We start from the raw sequence: 12,640 nt of genomic DNA on the forward strand, positions 1-12,640 counted from the left end.
GGATGACTTTGATGAGTTGAGAGAAGAAGGCTTCAGACGATCAAACTACTCTGAGCTACGAGAGGAAATTCAAAACAATAGCAAAGAAGTTAAAAACTTTGAAAAAAAATTAGAAGAATGGATAACTAGAATAACCAATGGAGAGAAGGGCTTCAAGGAGCTGATGGAGCTGAAAGCCAAGTTTCGAGAACTACGCGAAGATTGCAGAAGCCTCAGTAGCAGATGCAATCAACTGGAAGAAAGGGTATCGCTGATGGAAGATGAAATGAATGAAATGAAGAGAGAAAGAAAGTTTAGAGAAAAAAGAATAAAAAGAAATGAACAAAGCCTCCAAGAAATTTGGGACTATGTGAAAAGACCAAACCTACGTCTGATTGGTGTACCTGAAAATGATGGGGAGAATGGAACCAAGTTGGAAAACACTCTGCAAGATATTATCCAGGAGAACTTCCCCAATCTAGCAAGGCAGGCCAGCATTCAGATTCAGGAAATACAGAGAACGCCACAAAGATACTCCTCGAGAAGGGCAACTCCAAGACACATAATTGTCAGATTCACCAAAGTTGAAATGAAGGAAAAAATGTTAAGGGCAGCCAGAGAGAAAGGTTGGGTTACCCACAAAGGGAAGCCCATCAGACTAACAGCTGATCTCTCAGCAGAAACTCTACAAGCCAGAAGAGAGTGGGGGCCGATATTCAACATTCTTAAAGAAAAGAATTTTCAACCCAGAATTTCCTATCCCGCCAAACTAAGCTTCATAAGTGAAGGAGAAATAAAATACTTTACAGACAAGCAAACGCTGAGTGATTTTGTCACCACCAGGCCTGCCCTAAAAGAGCTCCTGAAGGAAGCACTAAACATGGAAAGGAACAACCGGTACCAGCCACTGCAAAAACATGCCAAACTGTAAAGACCATCAAGGCTAGGAAGAAACTATAGCATCTAATGAGCAAAATAACCAACTAACATCATAATGACAGGATCAGATTCACACATAACAATATTAACGTTAAATGTAAATGGGCTAAATGCTCCAATCAAAAGACACAGACTGGCAAACTGGTTAAGGAGTCAGGACCCATCAGTGTGCTGTATTCAGGAAACCCATCTCACGTGCAGAGACACACATAGACTCAAAATAAAGGGATGGAGGAAGATCTATCAAGCAACTGGAAAACAAAAAAAGGCAGGGGTTGCAATCCTAGTCTCTGATAAAATAGACTTTAAACCAACAAAGATCAAAAGAGACAAAGAAGGCCATTACATAATGGTAAAGGGATCAATTCAACAAGAAGAGCTAACTATCCTAAATATATATGCACCCAACACAGGAGCACCCAGATTCATAAAGCAAGTCCTCAGTGACCTACAAAGGGACTTAAACTCCCATACAATAATAATGGGAGATTTTAACACCCCACTGTCAGCATTAGACAGATCAACGAGACAGAAAGTTAACAAGGATATCCAGGAATTGAACTCAGCTCTACATAAAGTGGACCTAATAGACATCTACAGAACTCTCCACCCCAAGTCAACAGAATATACATTTTTTTCAGCACCACACCACACCTATTCCAAAATTGACCACATAGTTGGAAGTAAAGCTCTCCTCAGCAAATGTAAAAGAACAGAAATTATAACAAACTGTCTCTCAGACCACAGTGCAATCAAACTAGAACTCAGGATTAAGAAACTCACTCAAAACCGCTCAATTACATGGAAACTGAACAACCTGCTCCTGAATGACTATTGGGTTCATAATGAAATGAAGGCAGAAATAAAGATGTTCTTTGAAACCAATGAGAACAAAGACACAACATACCAGAATCTCTGGGACACGTTCAAAGCAGTGTGTAGAGGGAAATTTATAGCACTAAATGCCCACAAGAGAAAGCAGGAAAGATCCAAAATTGACACCCTAACATCACAATTAAAAGAACTAGAAAAGCAAGAGCAAGCACATTCAAAAGCTAGCAGAAGGCTAGAAATAACTAAAATCAGAGCAGAACTGAAGGAGATAGAGACACAAAAAACCCTTCAAAAAATTAATGAATCCAGGAGCTGGTTTTTTGAAAAGATCAACAAAATTGATGGACCGCTAGCAAGACTAATAAAGAAGAAAAGAGAGAAGAATCAAATAGATGCAATAAAAAACGAAAAAGGGGATATCACCACCGATCCCACAGAAATACAATCTACCATCAGAGAATACTACAAACACCTCTATGCAAATAAACTAGAAAATCTAGAAGAAATGGATAAATTCCTCGACAAATACACCCTCCCAAGACTAAACCAGGAAGAAGTTGAATCTCTGAATAGACCAATAACAGGTTCTGAAATTGTGGCAATAATCAATAGCTTACCAACCAAAAAGAGTCCAGGACCTGATGGATTCACAACTGAATTCTACCAGAGGTACAAGGAGGAACTGGTACCATTCCTTCTGAAACTATTCCAATCGATAGAAAAAGAGGGAATCCTCCCTAACACATTTTATGAAGCCAGCATCGTCCTGATACCAAAACCTGGCAGAGACGTAACCAAAAAAGAGAATTTCAGACCAATATCCTTGATGAACATTGATGCAAAAATCCTCAATAAAATACTGGCAAACCGAATCCAGCAGCACATCAAAAAGCTTATCCACCATGATCAAGTGGGCTTCATCCCTGGGATGCAAGGCTGGTTCAACATACGCAAATCAATAAATGTAATCCAGCATATAAACAGAACCAAAGACAAAAACCACATGATTATCTCAATAGATGCAGAAAAGGCCTTTGACAAAATTCAACAACCCTTCATGCTAAAAACTCTCAATAAATTAGGTATTGATGGGACGTATCTCAAAATAATAAGAGCTATCTACGACAAACCCACAGCCAATATCATACTGAATCGGCAAAAACTGGAAGCATTCCCTCTGAAAACTGGCACAAGGCAGGGATGCCCTCTCTCACCTCTCCTATTCAACATAGTGCTGGAAGTTGTGGCCAGAGCAATCAGGCAGGAGAAGGAAATAAAGGGTATTCAATTAGGAAAAGAGGAAGTCAAATTGTCCCTGTTTGCAGATGATATGATTGTATATCTAGAAAACCCCATTGTCTCAGCCCAAAATCTCCTTAAGCTGATTAGCAACTTCAGCAAAGTCTCAGGATACAAAATTAATGTACAAAAATCACAAGCATTCTTGTACACCAATAACAGACAAACAGAGAGCCAAATCATGATTGAACTCCCATTCACAATTGCTTCAAAGAGAATAAAATACCTAGGAATCCAACTTACAAGGGATGTGAAGGACCTCTTCAAGGAGAACTACAAACCACTGCTCAATGAAATAAAAGAGGATACAAACAATTGGAAGAACATTCCATGCTCATGGGTTGGAAGAATCAATATCGTGAAAATGGCCATACTGCCCAAGGTAATTTATAGATTCAATGCCATCCCCATCAAGCTACCAGTGACTTTCTTCACAGAATTGGAAAAAACTACTTTAAAGTTCATATGGAACCAAAAAAGAGCCCGCATCGCCAAGTCAATCCTAAGCCAAAAGAACAAAGCTGGAGGCATCACGCTACCTGACTTTAAACTATACTACAAGGCTACAGTAGCCAAAACAGCATGGTACTGGTACCACAACAGAGACATAGATCAATGGAACAGAACAGAGCCCTCAGAAATGATGCCGCATAGCTACAACTATCTGATCTTTGACAAACCTGACAAAAACAAGAAATGGGGAAAGGATTCCCTATTTAATAAATGGTGCTGGGAAAACTGGCTAGCCATATGTAGAAAGCTGCAACTGGATCCCTTCCTTACACCTTATACAAAAATTAATTCAAGATGGATTAAAGACTTATATGTTAGACCTAAAACCATTAAAATCCTACAAGAAAACCTAGGCAATACCATTCAGGACATAGGCGTGGGCAAGGACTTCATGTCTAAAACACCAAAAGCAATGGCAACAAAAGCCAAAATCGACAAATGGGATCTCATTAAACTAAAGAGCTTCTGCACAGCAAAAGAAACTATCATCAGAGTGAACAGACAACCTACAGAATGGGAGAAAATTTTTGCAACCTACTCATCTGACAAAGGGCTAATATCCAGAATCTACAATGAACTCAAACAAATTTACAAGAAAAAAACAAACAACCCCATCAAAAAGTGGGCAGAGGACATGAACAGACACTTCTCAAAAGAAGACATTTATGCAGCCAAAAAACACATGAAGAAATGCTCCTCATCACTGGCCATCAGAGAAATGCAAATCAAAACCACAGTGAGATACCATCTCACACCAGTTAGAATGGCCATCATTAAAAAATCTGGAAACAACAGGTGCTGGAGAGGATGTGGAGAAATAGGAACACTTTTACACTGTTGGTGGGACTGTAAACTAGTTCAACCATTGTGGAAGTCAGTGTGGCGATTCCTCAGGGATCTCGAACTAGAAATACCATTTGACCCAGCCATCCCATTACTGGGTATATACTCAAAGGACTATAAATCATGCTGCTATAAAGACACATGCACACGTATGTTTATTGCGGCACTATTCACAATAGCAAAGAGTTGGAACCAACCCAAATGTCCAACAACGATAGACTGGATTAAGAAAATGTGGCATATATACACCATGGAATACTATGCAGCCATAAAAAATGATGAGTTCGTGTCCTTTGTAGGGACATGGATGAAACTGGAAAACATCATTCTCAGTAAACTATCGCAAGGACAAAAAACCAAACACCGCATGTTCTCACTCATAGGTGGGAATTGAACAATGAGAACTCATGGACACAGGAAGGGGAACATCACACTCCAGGGACTGTTGTGGGGTGGGGGGAGGGGGGAGGGACAGCATTAGGAGATACACCTAATGCTAAATGACGAGTTAATGGGTGCAGGAAATCAACATGGCACATGGATACATATGTAACAAGTCTGCACATTGTGCACATGTACCCTAAAACCCTAAAGTATAATAAAAAAAAAAAAAAAAAAAAAAACATAGCAGAAGCAAATCCATCACAAGGGCCATACTTCAGGCAGAGTCTAGTTTGAAATAATGTCCAGTGTGACCTGCTGGGCTATCAGGGGTGTGACTAGAGCCCTGGAGCCCTCCAGTTTATGAAGGAGATCTTGCATCCCGTGTTTTGTTTTAAAGGGTTGCCCACTTCCACCTTACCCTCTGTCCCACACCTCTCCAATAAACTTCATGGGGAATTGATTCTGTTTGGAAACTTTAAAAATACTCACTAATAAGATCTTCCCTGAGTATTGTTCACTACCCCCAGATTGCCATCCTGCAAGGCATACATGTGCACGTGTGCACACACACACACACACACACACTTTCACTCTCTGTTCTATCCTTGCTTGGCTGTCTGTGCTGACAGGAGGCAACACTGGAAGGGGTGGTATTCCTGTTTGGCTTTGGAAGGTGGGCACAAAGGACCCTTGTTTCCTCTCTCTATTAGGAAAACTCAGCTTCCATTTTTACAGCAATAACTTCAGGCCTTGAGCCTTGTTTGGCAGCCAAGCTGGTGTTATTATTGGCTAATTGCAGGATAATAGTGCTGCTATCATTATTGCTAGGAGGATTATTATCAGGTAACTAAATGGCCAGAGGGTATGCAGCGGGAAAAGCAGCCTGGGGGCTTGGGTCACAAGGGCAGCTCTCCTGTTTTGTCTCCTGCTTTGCTCAGAAGGCAGTTTGCAGTCCAGCACTGCACTTGGAGTCCAGAGTTGTTGTATTGGAAGGCAGGTCTTGTCAAAAGTTCCCTGCTGTGAGCTCTGTTTTGAGCAGCAAGGGGAGGAAGATAGCCAGGGATAATGGGGCACAGGTCCTGCCTTTGAGCCACTCCTACACTTCTGAAGAGGCAGCATGCATTCATTCAACAACCATTTATGTGCCAGATTCTGTTCTCAACACTAATACAAAAGGGTGATCAAGACTTCTGGCTACTGGGAAGCAGGTAAGTGAAGGTGCAGAGTATAGTGAGACAGATGCTATCCTGGGAAGAGCATCTCAGGAACAAGGGACCCAGATTAGGAGGATAAGGGAGACTTCCTTGATGAAGATTTCTCAAAGCTGAAACCTGAAACCCGAAAGATGAAGAGTTAGCCAAGGGGAAGGGAGTGTTTAAGTAGAGGTGCTGTATCTATTGTGAACAGAGCAGTGCCGGGCACATAAGTAGGTGCATCATAAATGGTTGAAATGGTCAAATGAAACAAAAGGAGATTGACAAGAGTGTAAGAAACTGCAGTCTGGTGGAGCTTGCGGGGAGATGTGGCAGGACAGGTGGGTGGGGCAAGATCAGGACGAGAGAGCCCTTCTGGGTAGAGTGACCACCTTGTTCCTGTTTGCCTGGAACTTTCCTGGTTTTAAAACTGAAAGTCCCACATCCTGAGAACCCAGTAAGCCCAGGCAAATGGAAAAGGTTGGTCATCGTATGGCTGCGTTGCCTTCCCAGATTTGTACTCCATGCTGCAGCTTTGAGAAGTGGGCTATCAGACACAATGGCAAGAATGCTTGCTTACCTAGCAGGCAGAGCATAGCTGAGCCTGCTGGGTGCCCCCCCCACCCCGCCCCGTATCCTTTCTCCTTTTCTTTCACCGAAGTAGAAATTTAGATGAGCACATGGCCAGCCACCCAAAGATGACATTTCCCAGCCTCCCTTGAAAATAACTGTGGCCATGAAACTAAGCTCTGGTCAGAGGGATACGAGTTGTGGTATCTTGCTCCTGATTGTGCTGTTAAAAGGCAGAACTCCTGAGAGTGGGTTCAGGCTATGATGCAAACAATATGAGGAAGTTTAAGAAACTCTCCAAGCTCAAGACCTGACCCAGACCTTTTAAATAAGAATCTCAGGGTCAGGGAAAGTGGTGATTTTAGAAAGATTTCAGGCAGTAGTGGTTAAAAGGATGGACTCTGCAGTGGGCTGCCTGGCTTCCAGTCCTGGTTCTAGCTATGTGACCTTGTGCAAGTAACTTAACCTTCTGTGCTTCAGTTTTCTTATCTATAAAATGTGTGTTAATTGAACCTGCTTGATGGGGTTATTTTGAAGATTAGTGTGCTCAGAACAGTACCTGTCATATACGTGCTTAATTCATTAATGTGGTCAGTAAACGTTGCAAGACGTACTATCACATATCACAACCAGGATATTGACATTTATACAATTAAGATATAGAACATTACCATCATCACAAATTTCCCTCATGTTGTCCTCATTTGGACACACCCACTTCTCTCCTGTGACACTCTGTTTAACCCCCAATCAATTACTAATCTGTTCCCCATTTCTGTATTTCAAGAATGTTATATAAATGAAATCTTTTCCAGAGTATCACATAAGCGGAATCATACAATATACAAATCATACAATCCTTGAGGATTTTTTTTTTTTTTTTTACTCAGTATAATTCTTTGGAGATTCACATGGGTCATTGCATGTACTGATAGTTTATTTCTCTTCATTGCTGAGTAGTGCTCCATGACATGGATGTACCACGGTTTGCCACGCATTGAAGGGCACCTGGATTGTTTGCATTTTTTGGCTATTACAAATAAAGCTGCTATAAATGTTTGCATACAGGTTTTTGTGTGAACATAAGATTTCATTTCTCTGGGATAAATGACCAGGTTTGTAATTGCTGGGATGTATGAGAGTTGCTTGTTTTGTTCTTTAAAAACTGTCAAACTGTTTTCCAGAATGGCTGTGCCATTTTACATTCCCATTAGCAATATGGGAATATGTCCTCTGGGTACTTGAATAGAATATTTATTCTGCTTTTGTTAGGTAGAATGTCTTATAAATATCAATTAGATCCTGTTGGTTGATGGTACTGTTAAGCTCTTTTATATCCTTGATAATATTCTTGCTAATTGTTCTATTGACTGTGAGAAAGGAATATTGGAGTCCTTAACTATAATTGTGGATTTGTCTATCTAATATTTTAGTTCCATCAGTCTTTCATTCACATATTTTGCAACTCTTTTGTTTGGTGTATAAACATTAGGAATGTCTTCTTACTAAATCACTACTTCTTCTTGGTGAATTGGTCTTTTTAAATTATACACTGTCTCTCTCTGCCTCATAATTTTTTTTTGCTTTGAAGTATACTTTATCTGATGTTAATCTAGACACTTATATTTGAGATAAGCTTTTGGAGATAGCATATAGTTGGTTCATGTTTTAAAATATACTCTGTCAATCTCTGTCTTTTAATTGGTATATTTAGATCCTTTATATTTAACATAATTATTAATATATTAGGGCTTAAGCTGCCATTTAAATTTTTGTTTTCTAATTGTTCTCTTTTTTCTATTTATATTTTTCTCCTACTGTCCTGTTGGTTACTTGAACATTTTTAAGAATCCATTTTGATTTATGTATTGTGTCTTTTAGTAAACGTTTTTGTATAGCATTTTTAGTGCTGCTGAGTATTTTATTATATATACATAACTTATCACAGTCTATTGCTATCATTGTATCAGTTGAAGAATCCTTACCTCTTTATATTCCTTTACCGTCTCTAATTTATAATATAATTTCTTAAATATTTCAGCTAAATACATTTAGAATCACATCAGACAGTGTTAGAATTTTTGCCTCAACCATTGAACATAATTTATAGGAAATTCAAGAGAAGGAATGTCTATTGTATTAACTTATTTTTTAAAAATTATCATGTTTTTTCCTCCTTCCTAATGTTTCAAGTTGTTTTCTTTTATCATTTTCTTTCTGTTTAGAGAACTTACTTTAGCCATTCTTTCAGGGTAGGCCTGCTGGAAACACATTCTTAGTTTTTCTTCATCTGAGAATGTTTTCATTTTGTCTTCATTCCTGAAGGATATTTTTACTGGGCATTGAATTCTGCATCAACAGTTCTTTGCTTTCAGCACTTGAAAACTATGCCACTCCCTGCTAGCCTCCATAGTTTCTGATGAGAAATCTTCTGTCCTTCAAATTGTTTTTTCCCTAAAGGTAAAGCATTGTTTCTCTTTAGCTGCTTTCAGATTTTTCTTTGTAGTTTTCAGAATTCTGACTATAATATGTCTGGGTATGAATTTCTTCGGGTTTATTCTGTTTAGGGTTTGCTCAGCTTCCTGAATCTGTGGGTTTACGTCTTTTGCCAAATCAGGGGAATTTTTATTCCTTATTTCTTTGAGTTATTTTTCAGAAATCCTTCTTTTCCTTTCCTTCTGAACCCCAGTGACTTGATTGTTAGATCTTTTGTTAGAGTCTCCCTGATCCTGAGACTCGGTTCATTTTATTCTTCTTCAGTCTATTGTTCAGTTCTCTTTATTATTCAGATTGGGTAATTTTTGTTGTCCTCTCTTCCAGTTCACTGATTCTTTCTTCTGGCCTTTTATTCTCCTGTTTCGTGTATCCATTGAGTTTTTTTATTTTGATTATTATATTTCTTAGTTCTAAAACTTCCATTTAAAGATCCAGAAGCTGATGGACGTGGGTCTGATGGCAATTCAGTGATGACTTGTTCATCCTCCACTTCCCTTCGCCCTCATGTGGAAAGAGGAGCTGGGACTGTGGCAGGCAGCATGGAGCAGAAGGGAGAGAAATGGGATAGAAGGCCTCATTTCTATATATTTATACATAACCCCAGGGAAGACACAGAGACTTGTACTTGCACTGTTTGTGCTGTCGCTGCCTCTGGGCCCTCCCAGCACATGTGTGGTCTCTTCACCACTGCTCTCGAGTTCCGTGTCTCCTTCCCCTGCCCCCAGTTGCTGTCTCAGCTACTCTCCCAGAGTTGGTTATTTTTAGTTTGGGGCAGTAGGCATGTATAGGGAGGAGAGGGGGTTCTTCCCAGACTCATGTCCCAGATGTTTATTCCATGTCCTCTTCTCCAATAAAACAAGCAAGTTGGACATGTTTATAAAAAAAATAAAAAATAAATAAAACTTCCATTTAGTTCTTCTGGTTTTTTAATTTCTTTGTTGAAACTGTCTAATTTTTCATCTATTTAGCATGTTCTTAGTTGTTCATTTAAGCATGTTTATTGTGGCTGCTTTGAAATCTTTGTCAGATAATTTTAACAACTTTGTCATCTAGGTATTGGCATCTATCAATTGTCTTTTTTTCATTCAATTTGAGGACTTCCTTGTTCTTGGCACAATGAGTGATTTTTAAAATAAAAATTTGGACATTTTGGTACTATTATGAGATTCTGGATATTGTTTAAATCTTCTGTTTTGGCTGCCTTCTTCTGACATTGCCCTTGCCAGGGAAAGGCTGTGGATGCTACCTTGTTATTGCCAGGTGAGGGTGGAAGTCTGGGCTCCCCACATGGTCTCCACTGGCACCAAGTGGGTCAGGCACTTATTACCTCCTGGTGGGGATGAAATCCCGGCTTCTTTCTTGGACTTCCCTGATTCCATCTAACTGCTGGGGGAGGGGGCAGTTGGGGCACCTCGTTATAGCCTGGTGAGTGTGAAGGTCTAGGTCTCACACTCAGCTTTTGCTGATGTGGGTGTAGGTGAAACCATAGTTTTTTCTGTGTGTTGAGATGGAATAGAGTGATTATTCTCTGTAAGTTTCCCATCTTGCTATGCTGCCCCTTTCCTGATGATGTGGCTACAGAGATCAGGCTTTTGTTCAGTCTTTAAAAATCTGAGCCTTTCCAGATTCCTGACTTCTTCTGCCCCAAGTCTGGAATATAGGAGACAAATAGAAAACCTAGAGAAATAATCATCATGTCTTTCACTGGGTCCTGAGGTCCCTGTTGGTGTGCCTTCTTCTCTACGCTTTAGAGTCTTCTTATGTTTGTGAAGAAGGGAAAAGTATGTCTACTTCATCTTTCTAGTTGTGGAATATCCACATATGGAATACTGATTTCACAATATTTATTTGATTGCCCCTGGGGGTGACAGAAAGTTGATTTCCTGCCTCTCTCTCTCTCTCCCCCCCCCCCCTTTCTTTCTCTCTTTTCTGAAACCATCAGAAACTCTTGCCCTAGTGTCTGGGCAGAGGCTAATGGCAGGACAGCCCCACTGTGGGAAGTGGGGCTGACTTGGTAATTGGGTTCATCTGGCATTGAGTTTCCCCTGGTGAGGACAATAGCAGGATGTGAAATACAAGGAGCTCACTATGTGAAAACCCACTTAGAGGAGTTTCAATGACAGGTGCTAGGGATACTGTTCATAGGGAGAATGATTTCAAAGGGCACCTAAGAGTTTTTTAGCCTAGTCCATAACTGCCTGAGAGTCCTTTGCCACTGGAGTTCTAGGAAGTGAGTAGAGAGGACCAAAGGGAGGATAGGACCTGGATCTTGTCCTCAGGAAAATTTCTGGCCATTGGGAAAGATTGACATACCTCCTGAACACAGGTAGAGACATCAAATTAGAAGAGACAATTGACATAATAGATGCTGTTGTTTGGACAACAAACAACATGTGGGAGGCTGGGAAGAGAGGTGTGATTGGATTAGGAAAGTGATCAGAGGTGGTTTCTGGGGGTGCCTCTGTGGCAGGTTCACAAGATGAGAAGGCCAGGGAGGGGAGGGGAAGTGAAAACCATAAGGAGAGGGGCTGTTTGCTCGTAAACACACTCACGCCATACTGCAGAGTTGGCATTCACAGCATAAATGCCATTGGGGGTGATCTCAGGGCCTGTGACATGCAGCAATTTGTAGTTTTGCTGAGATGCAGGCCTGAATCACCTCCACCCCAGTGCTGGTGTGCTGAAATGAGCCAATTAGGGAGTGATTCTGGCTGGAATACTCAGCATTCTCATCACAATGCAGTTTTGTTGGTCTTCTTTGTGCCTTACAAAGAAACTTACAAAGGAATAGAAACTTTGGGTCAGGCTAGGTGGCTCACGCCTATAATCCCAGCACTTTGAGAGGCTGAGGTGGGCAGATCACCTGAGGTTGGGAGATGGAGACCAGCCTGACCAATATGGAGAAACCCCGTTTCTACTAGAAATACAAAATTAGCCGGGGGTGGTGCTGCATCCCAGCTACTCAGGACGCTGAGGCAGGAGAATCCCTTGAACCCAGGAAGTGGAGGTTGCGATGAGCCGAGATCATGCTATTGCACTCCAGCCTGGGCAAGAAGAGTGAAACTCCATCTCAAAAAAAAAAAAAGGAACAGAAACTTTGTGTTAGCTAAAAAAGATTAAAGGATTGCCAGGTGGCATTGCCTTTAGTGAAATTGAAGACATCGAAGAAAATGAATATTCTTAACTAGAAAACAACTGTATTGTATAAAAAAGAGGGGAGGTTAAATTTGGCAATTGCTTAGTACAACAATTTTAGGGGCATATCATAACCTCTGTACAGAAATAGAAAAGAAGGATGGGCCAACTGTTCATTCAAGTACTCCGGCTAGTGAAATACTTGTGTTTTTGTGGAGGAAATTCTATACTATGGATATATTTGGGATTTGGGATTTGGGAAACTCTTGGGTCACATACTTTGGCAATGTCAAGGATCCATGAAATTGAAATGTCTGCCCCTACCTCTCCATCTCCAAAATTGTGAGCTAGGTTTGGTCTTCATAATTCGGGACCCAAGAGCCTAGCACAGTACCTGGGAGAGAGTCAGCCCTCAACAGAAGTCTGTTAAACAAATGAATAAATGAGTGAACAAG

This window comes from Symphalangus syndactylus, chromosome 17, assembly GCF_028878055.3.
Source record: "Symphalangus syndactylus isolate Jambi chromosome 17, NHGRI_mSymSyn1-v2.1_pri, whole genome shotgun sequence".
Classification (NCBI taxonomy): Eukaryota; Metazoa; Chordata; class Mammalia; order Primates; family Hylobatidae; genus Symphalangus; species Symphalangus syndactylus.